Genomic DNA, 17,219 nt, shown 5'->3' with positions numbered 1-17,219 from the left:
TATATAAAAAGTTGTCTTTCTTCCTTTAAATATGCATATAATTTAAGCTTAAGGGGGTTCCTTCAGGTGATGAGAAACACTCTGAAACATAATGGAATAAAGAGAAAAAAGTAATGTGCTGAATCAGCAGGCCAGAAATAGCTCATTCACTTCATCTGGAGGGTTGACCCAACTGGAGAAACCTGCGACCAGGTGAAGAGTTTGGGATACAGAGATGGCAGGGAGGCTTTGGTTTACTCTTTGGTGCTCTGCTCATAGCCCTGAGTCCCTGTGAATGACCTGCCACCTTCCCAGGCTTATAAATTGTAGCTATGACACCTGTGAGGAACCTGAACTCTTCTCATTTGGGCTTGCTCAGAAAGAGCTTTAGAGGGCACTAGTTACTAGCTTTCATACATACCCCGTTCTGAACCCATGTGTAGAACCTGATTCAAATGCAAAGACATCTTTATAGGTCATCCACTATAAAGAGTGATGAGTGGGATTTTTAAAACTTGCCTCTATTCCTTTTGTTAGTTCAGGGTCAGCAGATTCTCCAGAGTTGGTATCCGCATAATCGGATTCAAAATATCCCAAAGGTTTACTCCCTAAATAAGAATTCTAGCCCCTTGATAAATCCGAATTCATCAGCCCTGCTTCATTAAGCTCAAAATGGAATGCCTGAAGAAGACCTCTGGCACCCAGAAGGGCCACAAAGTCAAAAGGCAGACGGTACCCGCTTCGTAGTGTGAGGAAGGACCCATCCCCAGGAAAGATCACATCTCTCCAGGCCCATAGCTTATGGAACCAGAAACAAGACAATTGCACATAGGTTAATTTTTCCTGTTCTCACTAAGCAGGTTTAAATGAAGTAGGTATTAATCATTGGAGTGAAAAATAAGGAACTTCTAGTAAACAATCTATCAGAGGCTCCAGTGGTTCAGAAGTTATCAGCTAGAGTGCCTTATATTTGTACTGACTCCCCCAAGATGATTATATCTGCTCTGCACAAATGATATTCTAAATAGAAATTAATTCTATGTGGGGCACCTGGGTGGCTCAGTCCGTGAAGCATCCGCCTTCAGCTCAGGTCATCATCCCAGGGTCCTGGGTTGGAGCCCTGCGTCTGCCTCCCTGCTCAGTTAGGGAGCCTGCTTCTTCCTCTGCCTCTGCCCCTCCTACTGCTTATGTTCTCTGTCTGTCTCTCAAATAAATAAATAAAATCGTTTTTAAAAAATTAGTTGTATGCTTAAGAAAAGGAAATATTTAGCAGAAGTCAAATAAAAAGCTAAGAAGTTCCTGTTGGGAATTCAAATAAGAGAAACCTCAACATTTTAAGTGTTGTTATAACATGTCATTTCTTTCATCTCCCTGCCTATGGTGTTCCGTCCCCTTTCCATTACAGGAAAGCCTGAGGTCAAGGTGTCAGCTGCTCTGTTGGAACTGACCAGTCCTTCCTTGTGTCCACCACCCAACCCAGGCTTGTCCTGGCTTCTAGCGTGGCCCTTGGATACACATTTATTGATCACGTGTCTCTCACCCATCTTTCCCCCCAGTGTCCCTCCGGCTCCCCAAGATCTGGGTCTAGGTATTTCTGTCCACACCCTCAGGGCTAGGAGGCATAGCCTCCCAAAAAAAAGTTGAACATCAGGAAATGGTCACTGAGTTGTCTAAATGGTCTAAGGTAAAATCAGCCTTTCTTATAGGCTTATTCTCCTATTTCTGTTACTTTTTCCCTGCCTGAGCAGAGAGGGGGGTTTATGGATCCTTGTTAATGCCCTCTGTCCCCTCCTTTCAGCATCACTGTGCTCTCTCGGTACTCCCACCAAAGGAGGGATTTGCAGGAAGACACACCAAACCTGCCTTCCGCCAAGTGCCACAGCACCCACCACACAGCTCTGCAAGCTGCAACCAGCTGGTGTGATCTGGTCTGCAAGGCCCGTTGCTCTGCCTCCCAGCCTCACACTAGCCACTCCCAACACTGTATGTTTGACCCACCGCTCCTGGTGGGTATCTCTGGCTCCTGGCCCACATGATAACATTAATTCCCTTTCTTTTTCCCTAACTCCTATGAAAGGACCCAGTAAATTTCAGCGGCTTGGTTAGTGTTTCATCCTGTTTGCTCGTGTACCCTAGCCTTAAATATAGGCCATGTGGGAATGCTTGTGATGAGTTCAGTATAGTTTGTATTAATGTCTATAAAAAGCTAAACATCAGGGGGCCCCTGGGTGACTCAGTGCAGTGGTTGAGCAGACATCTGCCTTTAGCTCAGGTCATGATTCTGGGGTCCTGGGATCAAGTCCCGTATCAAGCTCCCCGAGGGGAGCCTGCTTCTCCCTCTGCCTGTGTCTCTGCCTCTCTCTGTGTGTCTCTCATGAATAAATAAAATCTAAAAAAAAAAAAAAGTTGAACATCAGGCCCTTGATCAAGAATGTGAGCCTCTGATACAGCTTTGTTCCCATGAGTATGTGCAGTCAATTTAAGTGATTCTCTGTGAAATGTGCCTGGTCATACCTTTGAGGACACCTCTCTATCCTCCCATAATCCTTTTTCACCATGGTTAGTGAGAAAAAATTCCCCCTAAACTTCAGACTGTTGCTTTTGAGCCCGTGGTGTCTGCACTTGTACTGAGATCCTTTGTCATTTCAGTAACTAAATGCAGCCTGGGTGGCTCTGTTGGTTAAGCATCCGACTCCTAATTTTGGCTCAGGTCATGATCTCAGGGTCGTGGGATCAAGCCCCACATCAGGCTCTGTGCTCAACATGGAGTCGGCTTGTCCCTTTCCCTCTCTGCCCTTCCCCCCACTAGTGCTTGCTCTGTCTCTAAAATAAATAGAATCCTTAAAAAATAAAAAAATTCAATCCCCAAATTGTGTGTCATAGCAACTAGTGTTAAGAATTTTTCAGGATGCCTGGGTGGCTTAGTGGTTGAGCATCTGCCTTTGGCCCAGGGCATGATCCTGGAGTTCTGGGATCGAGTCCCACATCAGGCTTCCTGCATGGAGCCTGCTTCTCCCTCTGCCTGTGTCTGCCTCTCTCTCTCTCTCTCTCTCTCTCTCTCTCTCTCTCTGTGTGTGTGTGTCTCTCATGAATAAGTAAATAGAATCTTAAAAAAAAAAAAAAAGAATTTTTCATGCAGGGGGCACCTGGGTCAAGGTCATGGGATTGAGCCCCAAATTGGGCTCCCTGCTCCATGGGGAGTCTTCCTCTCCCTCTCCATCTGTGCTCTCTCTCTCAAAAATAAACAAAAGTCTTAAAAAAGGAAATTCTCTAATGCAACTCCTTTCTGAATATTCTGTGCTTGCTTTCCAGGATGTAGGATCCAATTTTCCTACTGTCAGTTGATCCCAGCCATTCCTTGCATGGGCATTTCTTTCCTCCTGACGCTGGTTTCTAACTTGAGGTTTAGTGCAGAGTAACTCAGGTCCAGCCATGAGCAGAAATGTCTGGGGAAGATGTGCGGTCCTGGTGTGGATTACATGGTCCTGGGTTGCTGAGCCAGCGTCCAAGATAAGGGCTCAGGAGAAAGAGCTGTGATTTCGGTGATTACATGTTTAGCAGGGTCAGAGACGTTTGTGTTACAACTTGCTCATCCCTCTTGGCTCAGACAGTCTGCTACCTGTGCTGTCTCGGTGGGGCTGATACAGAGGCTCCGGCCTGACCGGACAGATTGCGCTTTGCCACACAGATTTCAGGCAGGTTGCCCTCCTTACACTGCTGAAGGACTACCACTATCAAGATATCTTCTGCATGCTATGTTTTACTTATTTTTAAAAGATTTTATTTATTCATGAGAGACACAGAGAGAGGCAGAGATGTAGGCAGAGGCTCCCTGGCAGGGAGCCTGATGCGGGACTCGATCCCAGGACCCCAGGATCACTACCTGAGCTGAAGGCAGACGCTCAACCACTGAGCCACCCAGGTGCCCCTGGATACTGTGTTTTAAAAGCTACTGTCATGAATAATTTCTTTCATGTGCCCCTCATTCAATGAGAGTCTTCACTTGGCCAATGAGGAAATGCAACCGTGGTTCGCTGCTCCATCACCTCACCCACTATTTCAGCATGTTGCCATACACTCTCATGATTTTGAGATATTTTCCTTGTAAGAACCTCTGTTATGTACATGTACTTTATAATAAAGTTCCTCAAATCCCTTTTTCAGAGAGATCAAGGCAAGATTTAAATATATTAGTAATTTGGGACTCCTGGGTGGCTCAGTGGTTGAGCATCTGCCTTTGACTCAGGTCGTGATCCCAGGGTCCTGGGATCGAGTTCCACATCGGGCTCCCTGCAGACAGCCTGCTTCTCCCTCTGCCTATGTCTCTGCCACTCTCCATGTGTCTCTCATGAATAAATAAATAAAATCTTAAAAAATATATATATAGGGGATCCCTGGATGGCTCAGTGATTTAGTACCTGCTTTCAGCCCAGGGCGTGGTCCTAGAGACCCGGGATCGAGTCCCATGTCGAGCTCCCTGCATGGAGCCTGCTTCTCCCTCTGCCTGTGTCTCTGCCTCTCTCTCTCTGTGTGTCTCTTATGAATAAATAAATAAAATCTTTAAAAAAAAAATATATATATATATATATATATATTAGTAACTTGCCCAATATTAAGGAACTAGTTTAGTCGCAGAATTATTCCTTGGATGTGATTGTCTTTAAGCACCTGGGCCATATGTCACACACACATCATACCCCTCTCATTGCCTCTGGGTTTTTCCTCTCTTTCTCTTCCCTTACTTAGAATCAAGGTTAAGGAACACAGAGCTGGCTCACCTAGCATTACCTTCACCTCACTTCCTCTAATGTTAACATCTGATCTAACCATGGTACGTTTATCAAACCTAAGAAACTGATATTGGTAGGAGACTCAACTACAGTCTTTTGCCTGCTTTTAAAAACCTTTTTCGAGACCTCATTTTTAAAGTAATACTGAATTTTAAAGCAAAATGAGAATACTCAGCATTAATAGCCAACCTATGGGAAAACAGGAGTGTGGATAGTTGATTTTACTATCATAATACAATCAACACAGCCCAATGTATAACATGTGTATAATTAACTGCAAGTAATGTCATTAAACAACTTGCTAAAAGGTCCTGAAAGTTTGAAAAGAGATTTTTCTTCTTTGTTTTGTTTTGTTTTTCCTGTATAAAAAAGAAAAGAGATTTTTTTTAAAAACAATTTTATTTATTTATTCAGAGAGACACAGAGAGAGAGGCAGAGACACAGGCAGAGGGAGATGCAGGCTCCCTGCCGGCAGCCTGATGTGGGATTCAATCCCAGAACCCCAGGATCACGACCTGAGCCAAAGGCAGTCGCTCAACCACTGAGCCACCCAGGATCCTTGAAAACAGATTTTTAAAGATCCATCAGAATTAACATGTCATTCATAACAACATGCCACAAATTTAAGTATTTATTAGAAATAGAAAATGTATTTAAAATTACATTTAAAACTTTCATTACATCATTTCAGGCTTCCAAAAAAATTGCAATAGCACAAAAAGTTCTTCAATACTCGTTCCTCAGATTTCTCAAATGTTAATATTTCACTACATTTACCTTTTCTCTGCTCTCACTCTTTCTCTCTGTGAAGAGAGAGAGAACGGTTTTAAGTTGCAGATATGATGCCATTTTATCCATAAATACTCCAATGTATATTTCCTAAAGACAAGGAACTTTCTTACATAACTAGCCCAATTGTCAAAATCAGGAAATTACCATGGATACAATACTATTACCTTACCCACCACCATTACTCAGACCGCACCATTTGTGGTAGGCAGAAATATGCCTCCCCCAAAGATGTCCACAGCCTAATCCCCAGAACCTGTGAATGTGTTAGGTTGCACAGCAAAGGGGAATTTAGATGTCTGATGTAATTAAGGTTGTGAATCAGCCAATTAAAATAGCTTTTCCTGAGTTATCTGGGGAGGCCAATATAATCATAAGGATTCTTAAAATTGGAGGAGGGAGGCAGAAAAGGGGACCAGAGTGTTGCAATGAGATGAGGATTCAGCCTAAGATTTGGGGCCTAAGGATGGAGGAGGGGGCAGGAGCCACGCTATGTGGGCAGCCTCTCACAGCTGCAGGAGTCAAGGGAAGAGAGTCTCCCCTACAGCCTCCCTGGGGGGTGGGGGGGGGGGAACACAGCCCTGACTCTTTAGATTGAACCCAGGAAGATCCTGGCCAGACTTCTAACCTACAGAAATATAAGAGAATAAAGTCATATGTGTTAAGCAACTAAATTTGAGGCAGTTTTTGTGCAGCCAGAAAACCAATTCACCACTTGTCTCAGTAACATCTTTTTTTAAAAAAAAAGACAATCTGAAACCATGTGTTCAGTTGTCATGTCTCTTTTATTTCCTTTACTCTGGAGCAGTTCCCGAGTCTTCCTTTGTATTCTCTGATGTTGACATTTAAAAAAAAATAGACACTTGTTTTGTAGTATGTTCTTCCATTTGGTTCCTTTGATGTTTTCTCTTGATTAGATTCAGGCTGTGCGCTTTGACAGGGAGATCACAGAAGCGGTGCTGAATTCCCTTCAGTATATCCTATCAGGAGGCATGTAAGTCCTTCCCGGCCACGTTAACTGTGACAGTTGACTGGGGTGGTGCCTCCTGGATTTCTCCATTGTAGTTATTCTGTTATCGTTTGTAATTAATAAGTCTCTCATGAGGACGTATTAATTAGTGTAAGGAGTAACAGGATATTTATACTTTGAGACTATATAAATATCCTGTTACTCCTTACACTTTTACCCACTAGTTTTAGTATCCATTGATGAGGGCTGCCAAAGGGAGATATTATGATCTCATCATTCTTTCTCTATTTATAAGTTGGCATTATACCCAGAGCTTGTTTTTCCTTCTCCCCCACTTATTATGGTAGATTTTCATATTAGATTTATGGATTCCTCTTTTTTTTTTTTTTAATGAGTTACAGTATGTTGTTCTTGATATTTATGTTGCTCCTTAAATGTCCCTTTTTGGGCCAGTGGGAGTAGCTTAAAGCTGACCCCTGTGACCTTTTGATAATGTCCCTCATTCTTTGAATATTGCCTTACTTTTGGCACATCAAGACATTTCAGGCTCATCTTGTACTTTCTGTGCCATAATCCTGGAAGCAGCCATTTCTCCAAGGAGCAAAATTAGGTTTCATTAATTCCCCAAACGCCAAGAGCCAACAACAACAAAAATGAGTCATTCAAACTGATAAAAAATTCTCAAAAATGATGCTGAATTTTAACAAATTGTTTATTAGGCTGGTTGGCTTTAGGGAGCATGGCCTATTCTCTCCCCATTGATGATTGCCTATTTTAAGCATTATTGACAAATATTTTTGGAGCACTCATTGGTCTTGCAGCCTACCTGATACCGGTACCCATGGGTTTTAACATTGTGACTAAGGCAACTCTTCTTACTTTGAGAAGTTTATTTAAGTAGAGGAGGCAGCAAAAAACAAAACATAAAAAATGGTACAAAAATAGAGGAAGACATATCTCTCTAATTAAGGATATAGGAGCATTTTGTAAACAGATGCATAGGAACATTATATATTAATATTAGCATATTGATTTATTCATTAAAATGAATGCTCAGGGGCAGCCAGGGTGGCTCAGCCACTTAGCACCGCCTTCAGCCCAGGGTGTGATCCTGGAGACCTGGGATCGAGTCCCACGTCAGGCTCCCTGCATGGAGCCTGCTTCTCTTTGCCTGTGTCTCTGCCTCTTTCTGTGTCTCTCGTGAATAAATAAATAAAATCTTTTTTAAAAATTAAAAATAAAATGAATGCTCAGGACTGTTTTTTTTGCTCAGTCTGTGAAGGACAAATGACTTTTGTATGAAAAGATATATTTTTGGCTGTGTTGAAGGGAATATGGTGTGGGAAATGGGCTTGGGGACATTGATCCAGATATGAAAATGCATAGACAGAGAATTCAATGATATGCAGTTGAATGGTTGAGTTTTCCTCCCACCCGTTGGTCTCTGTGTATTGAAGATGCTCTGGGACACCAGCACCATAGTCTCTAATCACAGGGAGAACAGTTATACTCTGTGTGCCCAGTTTCCATGTTCCAGGTTTTGATGCGTTATTGTTGGCTGTCATCTCATCAGACCAATGACATAGCAAATTATTCCATTATTTTAAACTCTCACTGTTTTTTGATGCTCAACAGAAGTGCCTAGTCATTCATGAGACCCCAAATGAGAAAGATCTTGTTATGTTGAGATCAAAAAGAGTAGTTACCAACTATTGGTAATCTATTGGTGTCTTATTAGATTCTAAGGAATGGCTGGCAAAAACTCTTGTGGGCTTTCTTGTGCTTTTGTGCTGAGTTTGATGAGTATTAAACATGTAATGAAGTTTGTATTCACGTAAGATTGTGAACTCAGAGATCTCCCAGAGCAGTTGTCCTCAAAGTGAGGTCCTGGGGTCAGCAACATCTGCCTCACCTGTGACCTTCTTAGAAATGCACATTCTCAGACACCGCCCCAGACCTACTGAATGAGAAATCCAGGGGGTGAAAAGGTGATCTGTGTTTTAACAAGCCCTCTCCAGGGAACTCTGATGTTGGCTAGCGATTTAGAGAGTGCTGCGTATTGGTTCTCAACAATTATACCTTATGTGTCTATGTGTTTGACTCAACCAGGCATCATTTTTACTTTCAGCTATCCTTCCCAGGGTAGCTCTTTGAATCAGGAAGAATGTTCAGAATATATGCATATTAGTGTTAGAAACAATCAATATTAACTTTTCTCTGTGCTTAAAACTTATACTAAGAAACTCTAAGTATTATATAAACATGAAATTGGTTAATTAATCAAGACATTCATCTTTTGGAATTGCAAAAGCCTTTTTAAAAAGTGGATGAGGACTGACAAATCTATTTAAATATATTTTTAACATAAGTGTTTTTGTTTCCAGGCACCTGGGGGCTCAGTGGTTGCGTGTCTTGCCTTTGGCTCAGGTCATAATCCCAGGGTCCTGGGATTGAGTCCTGCATCAGGCTCCTTGTGGGGTGCCTGCTTCTCCTTCTGCCTGTGTCTCTGCCTCTCTCTGTGTCTCTCATGAATAAATAAAATCTTAAAAAAAATTTTTTTTTGTTTCCAATTGATTTCTCCACTTTTCACAAGATCTGCTAAATAATACTGTCTATCGACTAGATGTGAACAAGCCAGAAGATCATGGGATAGACTAGACTTTCTATGATTCATAATCATCATCTAATGCTATGAATTTGGCAGGCTTGTTCTGAATGGTTCCACAAGCATGAAATAAAAGAGAGCCAAGCCATTTAATGTGAGGGATGTGTTTGAAATTGGAATAAGCAACAAATATATCTAAAAACATCTGAAGAAGTTCAGTTGAAACCTCAAGCCCTACTGAGCGGCCACAATTCATGGAAAAGTTAGCTGTGTGCCCTTAGCGAAGTCTCTGAACGTTGCCTATTTTTCCTATAAATGGGGCTGTCACAACCTTACAGAATTGTTCAAGTCAGTGGGTCAGTATGTATAAGAATACAAAATTTGGCAGAATCGGGTAAACCAATTTTTTCTGGGGCTGGAAGTGTGTACAATTTGAATAAAATTCTTTTCAAAAAATAGGTAAGATCACAAAAGCAAAACAAAGTACGGAGCTAGGAGCTAGAAAGAGGCCCATGAGCTCCATTACTTGCACATGGGAAATCCACTTCTGTGTTGTGACTATATTTATTTTAAGCCAGGGGAAGGCAGAGCAGTTGCTTCCTTTATGTCACTGTGTCATTGGGTGTGTGCATGACTGTACTTCCCTTCCACTGCAGACACCTCAGCCGCCGTCTGGCCAGGAGAACCTGTTTGGTGTGCTCACTGCATGACGACAGTGGGTGCGGCTCCGAGGGGAGTGCCAGGCTCTACAGAATGTGCCCAGAGGCTGCACAATCAGACTTTTGCCAGAGGAAGAAAGAGCACCCTGAGGTGCACATTCGCTGGAGCGATGGTAAAGGGCTTGACTGGGCAGCACCTTCCAAATCCTCTTCCTTAAGACTTTTAATCTCAAAAATGGAAGAGGCAAAACTCAACCCTTTTTTAAAGATCACTTAGAATTTCAACCACTTCTATTCCCAGGAAATGGCACACCAGAGACAGTCTCATGGGCTGGGGTCATCTTGAGATGTTTTGGGGCCCAAGCCTGCTCTAAGCATGCCCCATGCTGAATAGACTCCAGACGCTCCAGACATATACTCTGATGTTTCAGCCAGGACTTGGTGCTATTTGTTTTTTAGTAAAACAAAACAAACAGCAACAACAACAAACACTGCTATTTCAAGGAGTTGAAAGATCTGAACTCTTTCTTTTTGATTCCAGTTAACACAGAGAGTTATATTAAGCGCTCATCAGGGTAAGTATATGCTTAATCCCCTTTACCTATTTCACAGTCCCCCCTGCCTCTGTCCAAAGATCTGAATTGTTTTGAAAAAAAATTATTTATTTCTTTTTTTAAGATTTTATTTTTAAGCAACCTCCACACCAACGTGGGACTTGAACTCACAACCCCAAGACCAAGAATCGTCTGTACCAACTAAGCCAACCAGGCATTCCAGAGAACTGAACTCTTAAGCTTACCCTTCTGAGTCTCTACTTCTGTGATTGTGAGATAGTGCAGGATAACAAGAGTGTCTTATTTAGGGAGTCCATTTCACTGGGGTCTCCAGAGTAAGCTGTGGATTTTTGCTCTTAAGTGCCACACTGAAGAGTATTCTATCAGAGAACACTGAATGAAGCTTCAATTTAGGACTAGAAGACCTCAATTAGTTACTTTTTTTTAGCCTTCCTTTTTTTTTAAGATATTATTTTTATTTATTCATGAGAGACACAGAGATAGAGACAGAGACACTTACAGAGGGAGAATAGGCTCCCCAGAGGGAGCCCAATGTGGACTCAATCCCTGAACCCCGGGATCACGGCCTGAGCTAATGGCAGATACTCAACTGCTGAGCCACCCAGGTGTCCCTCAATTAGTTAATTTTACCAAAGGAAAATGATTTCTGAGAGGTATTTAGTAGTAAAATAGAACTGAGGCAAGCCCACTTCATACATTGAGAGTCTATTCGGACTTTCTTAAGTTACCTAGGAAAGAGGCTCGCCACCTGTGAATGATTTACACAAATTAGCTAGCCCCATGTCGATGTCTACAATAGAGAAACTCCGGTTTTTATTCATATGGGTATCATTAAATTGAGCAAATTTTAAACAAGTTTTATTTACTGACTCTTAAATATCTAAGAAACTTTAGTGACCTGTCATTCTACAACTATGTACTGAGAACCAGCTCCGTGCGAAGCCCTGCCCAAGGTGGTGGTGGTGGGGATAGAGCAGTGTGCAAAACAGACAAAACCCCCTGCTCGTATGGGACTTACGTTCTAGTTGGGGAGACACGATAAACAAAAGATGAATGAAATATGTAAATATTAGCTAATTGTGTAGCACTTAATATGTTCCAGGTGCGATTCAAAGAACTTTGTAAACATTATGACTACAACCTGATGAGATGGGTGCTATTACTATTCTCATTTTGTAGATGAGAAAAATGAAGGCTAGAGAGATTGCATCTTGATTACCTGTTAAGTAACAAGCCAGGCCTTGAACTTAGGCAAACCGACTCTAAGTCTTACCTGTGTCTCAACCACCGCATTGTACTGCCTCTAAGTGGCACCAATGTCTAGTAGGCCAGAAAGTTCTATGGAGGAAAACAAAGCAGGGAAGGGGGAAAGGAACGGCTTGGGGCTGGGGGTGAGAAGGAGCTTGCAATTTTTTACAAGATGGTGGAGAAAGCCCCACAAAGAAGACAGCATTTGAGCAAACCCAGAACCACATGGATATCTGGAGAAAGCACATTCCAGGTAGGGTCACAAGATATTGTAAAAGTCCCAGGGTGGAAGCAAGCCATGTGGCTGAGGGTGAGCGAGAAGGGGGACAGTGAGGTGACATGGGGGTGAGGGTCGAGTGGGACACCTCATGTCAGACCCTGACACCATGACAAGAACTCCGGCTTTGACTCAGAAGGAGGCAGAGTACCTAGGAGCTTTTGTAATAAGGCATGTTGAGTTCTGAATTATACTACGACAGGAGCAGCAGCCTGGCAGTTGTGTTTAGATAAAGGCGAGCAAAGGCAGAAGGAAGGAGATGAGGGAGGAGGCTATCACAGTGATCATGCGAAAGATGAGAGGGCTTGGACGAAGGTGATCACAGTGGAGGTGATGAGAAGTGGTCCAATTCCTATTATGATCTGAAGATAGAGTGAGCAGCAAGATTTACTGTGAGAAAAAGAGCAGTCGCTTTAAGGTAAGGGAACTGAGCATCCCACTGATTTTATTTTTCATTCCTTACTCATTTTCAGGCCTCTCCATATAGTGAAGATGGAGGCAAAGGAGGTATAGGGGGCAGGACATCAGGAGCTCAGCTTCGTATTGCAGCTGGGATGTTATTACCCATCCAAATGTAGACTTCAATTAGGCAATTGAGCATGATCTTAAGAGTTCAGGGGAGCAATGCCAGTAAGCTAAAGATGTAAATTTGAAAGTCATCGGCAGATAGACTTAAAGCTATGAGACTAGCTGAGAAAATCAAGGGAGTGAATACAAGCAGAAAAGAGATGAGACCTGAGCTTTGGGTGACTTCCCCTCCATTAAGAGGACGCTTCTATGTCCTGAGGTAAGAGAGATGCACAAAATGTCCTGGAAACCAAGCAAAGTGTTTTAAGGAGAGAAGAATGATCAGTTATGACCAATGATGCTGATAGATCCTAGAAGATGTAGACAGAGAATTGGCCATTGAGTTTTACAACATGGAGGGTCCTTGAAGACCTTGCAGAAGCAATCTCAGTGGAGTGGTGGAGGCAAAGGCCTGATTGCTGCAATCTAACTGCAGCAGTTTCAAGAGACACCAGGAGGTGAGAAACTGAGGAGGCCAAGTATAGGCTACTCTTTTGTTGTCCATAAGGGAGACATCTCAAAAAGGGAGCAGAAACATTGATGTGGATGGAACTGGAGGGTATGATGCTGAGTGAAATAAGTCAATTGGAGAAAGACAATTACCATAAGGTCTCACTCATGTGGAATATAAGAAATAGTGAAAAGTACTATAAGAGAAAGGAGGGAAACTGAATGGGGAAAAATTAGAGAGGAAGACAAACCATAAGAGACTCCTAACTCTGGGAAACAAAGTGTTGTGGAAGGGGAGGAGGGTGCGGGATGAGATGACTGGGTGACGGGTACATGATGAGATGAGCACTGGATGTTATACTGTATGTTGGCAAATTGAATTTAAATAAAATAAAAACATAAAAAGGAGCAGAGAACTGGGGCAGAAGCTAAAGTGTAACTGTTGAAGGGAGTTTTTGGTTTTAGGATGAGAAAATTTCAGAAAAAGAAGAAAAAACGATGCAGGAGAGAGAGTGAAGAACCCTTCTCCAAGGGCTGGAGTGCTGTCCCCAAGCAGGACGAGGGATGAGCCTTCCTGTTGGCTGTAGGTGGGGTATGTACCAGTGGGGCAGGTGAAAAGGAAGGCGGGTTGTTGGATGTGGCAGTAAAAGCGTGTGGTAGAGGTGCTCTTCCAAGTGCTTCTATTTTCTCAGTCTTAGAAAATAGGTCATTGGCAGAGAGTGACATGAGGGAGGAGGTATGAAAGGATCGAAAAAAGGGGAAAGTATGACATAGTCTTCAAGGAGAATTTGGAGAACCCCTGGACTAGGGAAATGAGGTCTGATTGCTCAGAACCCCCTGAGGTTAATGAGCATGAATTCAATCTATGGCAGTGAGTTAAGCCTGGGATTCTAGTGAGACCCTGAGGGAGGGAGGGAGGGAGGTGGGAATAGGCGGGAAGTGCTGGGATGGCAAGAGGGGTTAGGACAAGTTCGAAGATGGTAGGTTCGTTGGATTGCAAGGGCTGAGGTATTATTAAAGTTGGGCCACTGGACAGACTGAGCTTCCATAATCAGAGGTGGTGATTTAGAAATCAGGGGTACTTGAAACTGAAGTTCTAGAAGAGGTACAGTTACTTGGAATGGCAAGATCTAGATGTGATCATAGGAGTGAGTAGCTGAGTCAAGTGTGTTTTACTAAATAATATACATGATTAAGAAGTCACATTTTTCTTACATTTTCAACCTTGTCCCAGTTGAAGCCACCTCAGTAAATTATCCAAAACTTTGTGGGTTTTTAAAAATTATTTAATCATGAGAGACACAGAGAGAGAGACAGAGACACAGGCAGAGGGAGAAGTAGGCTCCCTGCAGGGAACCTGATGCAGGACTCGATCCCAGGACACTGGGATCACGACTTGAGCCAAAGGCAGACGCTCAACCACTGAGACACCCAGGTGCCCCAAAACTTTGTTTTATTTCTCAAATGAAGCTGAATGAAATCTTTGTTCACAGGCAGCTCATAGGCCATGAATGACCCATTGTGACTCACAGATGCCCTGGGTCTCTGCATCCTGCACACATGACTAGGACATTTGATGAGACTCCCTAATAGGAAAAGACGACTTTGAATCCCAAATGAACATTAGCATACATACTTGGGGTTGATGAAGTATACTTGAGTAATTTCTGTAAAGCCAAGGGATATTTTATTGATTCTAACCAAATAGCAGATTGCTGTATTTCCCTTTGTGGTTGCCATGTGCATTATGCAAATTTGCCTTTTAAGTATACCCCATGAGGCAAAGAATTTGAAAACCATGTACCCAGAAAACCTAAATCAGAACCCTTAAGTTGAGTGTTTTTGTCCCCAGCAATTGAGTTGACTGGAAAAAAAAAAAAAAACAAGAACAAAAATTTCAAGAATACAAGCTCAGATCAATTATCTCACTGAAAAAAAATTAAAAAGACAAAGAACTATCCAAAATTTCCAAGTGAGGTCAAAAGGTAAGTAAAAATTTGGCTTACACTCTCTGTGTTAACTATAGTGTTGAAAAGTTAAAACAGTGGTTAAGAAAGAAGCAGATCCAAACTCTTTAAGAAGGATTGTACTAGGGGTGCCTGGATGGTACAGTCCATTCAGTGTTGGACTCTTGATTTCGGCTCAAGTCCATGATCTGAGGGTCGTGGGTTCAAGCTTGGTGTCAGGTTGCATGCTCAGGGCTGAGTCTGCTTGTCCCTCTCCCTCTGCTCCTCTCACCACTCACTCTCATTCATTCCCTCTAAAATAAATAAATATATATATAAAATCTTAAAAAAAAAAAAAAAAAAGAAGGCTTCTACTAATCACGCTTTAGACAATTTGGGTGACCCAGAGAGGGCCTCTGACCTGTTAAATGAAGGCATGGGGCAGCCCGGGTGGCCCAGCAGTTTAGCGCCACCTTCAGCCCAGGGCCTGATCCTGGAGACCCAGGATTGAGTCCCACTTTGGGCTCCCTGCATGGAGCCTGCTTCTTTCTCTGCCTATGTCTCTGCCTCTCTCTCTCTCTCTCTCTCTTTGTGTCTCAAATAAATAAATAAATAAATAAATAAATAAATAAATAAAGGCATGAACGCCTTAGTCTGGAAAATGAGATGCTATACTTTAGGAAAGTCTGTTAGCAAGGGTTTTGTTTGAAACCATATCGAACCCCAACGTCTTCTTTCCTGAACTTTTTATTTAATCAAGGATTCTCCATTTGCTGCCTTTATAGAAAGTGGGGGATTAAGGAGGCTCTGAACTGGCCAAAATAATTCGTTGTAAGGATCTTCATGATGATACACAGGAGCTGTTCAAGGGCATTTTCCTTCTGCTCATTTTAATGGCCTGAGATAACAGATAAAAATGAAGGCCTGTCTTCTGGGGCTGGTGAAAGCACAGCAGAAGAGGATAAGACAGTACCCAAGGCCTTAGCCACTGGGAGACGAATGCTTCTAGACGTCACACCACGGGTGAGTTTGCAAAGGGATTGTCAGAACCATGGAAGGCCATGACCAGGACTGTGCCTGACCTAAGGGGGAGAGAGGAGCCCACTGAGCACATCAGAGGCCTCTCTACTTGAGGTCAGCTTTGGAGCGGTGAGCAAACACTTGCCTATTTTCATTAAGCCTATGCTTTGGAAGCAAATTCTGACCTACTTTCAGAGGAAAAAAACTATGCTCTTAAAAAAAATGGTAGCTGTAGAAACATGATAGGATGATTGAATAATAATCTTTCCCCATTTTCTTTCAAACAACCCCAAACATCAACTTTTTCGTTCTAAAGAAGTCTTTCTAAGAAAGAGTTCAAGTGGATTTTCAGCTACCTGGCCAATTATTCTGATTATTTTAATTCATGGAATGGAATTTATTCTCAAATTGTTTGGTGGTGGTGATGGTGGTGGTGGTGGTGGTGGTGGTGGTGGTGGTGGTGTGTGTGAGAGAGAGAGAGAGAGAGGAAGAGAGGGGGGAGAGAGGGAGAGATTTTTAAGAGCATGTTAATGCTAGACCAATCTAAAGATGTATGTTTTAAGAGAGGCAGAGAGCTAGCTTCCTTTTTGAGGAGGGGCAGGATTCACGCCTACAAACAGCACCTAACGGCCTGGAACACTAAAAGCACATTCTCAGGACATGCTGAGGTAACCGGTTTAAACTTGCCAAAGGATGCTTTTCCACTTGGCTCACAGCTATTCATTCATATTGGTTTTGACCATCCCACTTGTTTTATTTTTAATTCCTTATTCATTTTCAGGCCTTTCTATATAGGGTTAGCAAGAAATTGCTAATTCCAGAGCTGGCATTTGTGACACTGAACTAGAAGATGAAGTCAGGTTTTAGAAATCTCATGTTTTCACATTTCCTCCATGTTCAGCCAAAGAATCCTTCAAATGTTGATACTCAATTACAGAAAGTGTTAAGTTTTAAAGGAACCAATCTGGGGGATGTTGGCTTTAGGTTATTTTTCAATAGTGCTTGGTAAACACTAAATTCATTCAAGCGAAGATTAGCCTAGAAAAGTTACTGGAGGGGAAAAACAAATCTCCCATATAGAGGAAGTTCAAGCAATTTATGTAGATACTTTGCCCTCAAGGAGGTGAGGGTAACTTCCAGTCCTTAACTGCAGGCAGCAGGTAGTGACTTCGAAGAGTATGGTATGGAAAGGGGGTAAAGAGTAAATTTATGGTGGAGGAACCTGGCAAAACTGCCTCAGCTAGGTGACTAAGGTCAATGTCAACAGTGATGTCATGTTGATAATATGTACCCTTGATAGGATGAAACAAAAATGACACTTACCCTTCTTCCTCCCCAAAACCC

This window comes from Vulpes vulpes, chromosome 13 (genome assembly GCF_048418805.1).
Source record: "Vulpes vulpes isolate BD-2025 chromosome 13, VulVul3, whole genome shotgun sequence".
Taxonomy (NCBI): domain Eukaryota; kingdom Metazoa; phylum Chordata; class Mammalia; order Carnivora; family Canidae; genus Vulpes; species Vulpes vulpes.
Note: the sequence above shows the minus strand (reverse complement) of the source record.